Genomic DNA, 693 nt, shown 5'->3' with positions numbered 1-693 from the left:
AATAAGATTCAAGGGAAAAACAAGGTCATTACCAACCCCAATTAAAGAGAGGAAAACACAAAAATGAAAACCAAACATAACTTGAAGATTTCTCATGAATACAAACAATAAAGGGAGTGGTCAGCAAAATTTCAAATGCAATAACCACCATAAATTATTGCTAGAAATTATCACAGATATCACAAAAGAAATAATGCCAATATTTAAAAATTTAATCAGATATTTTAATGAATAAAATCTTGTGGAATACAAGATCAATTCAGAACAAAAAGATAAAATTAAATGATCTGATAAATAATGAACACCTGGAAATAATAGGTATTTGTGAAACCTGGTTAAAACATAAAGATAAATTTATCTTGCAAAGCTATCAAGTAATAAGGAACAATAGGATAGATCAATTTAAAACCTTAAATTTAAATGATAGATACAATAATAGATTAGAAACAATGGGAGTTAAGATAAACTATAAAAAAAGGATAGCTAAATATTCTATTGATGTACAACCCCTGCAACAATCTAAAAACTGAAGAATTAGGTTATATAAAACAAATCAAAGAACCAAAAATAACCATAGGAGATCTTAACTCCCATTGTATTAGTTGGAATCCAAAACTAAAGACAAAATTAACAAACATGGCAGGTAAAAGTATATTTGAATCTATTCAAATATAATTCTGTTAACACCACCAC

General features: G+C 26.8%; 1 protein-coding gene across 1 annotated transcript in view; it reads right to left on the bottom strand.

Moving 5' to 3' along the window:
- LOC119585090 overlaps nucleotides 1-693 on the bottom strand; it is a gene marked incomplete in the record, with an annotated part of 23,795 nt that overhangs the window by 20,209 nt on the left and 2,893 nt on the right.

This window comes from Penaeus monodon, chromosome 19 (assembly GCF_015228065.2).
Source record: "Penaeus monodon isolate SGIC_2016 chromosome 19, NSTDA_Pmon_1, whole genome shotgun sequence".
NCBI classification, from domain to species: Eukaryota; Metazoa; Arthropoda; class Malacostraca; order Decapoda; family Penaeidae; genus Penaeus; species Penaeus monodon.
This window is presented reverse-complemented; position numbering and strand designations above follow the sequence as displayed.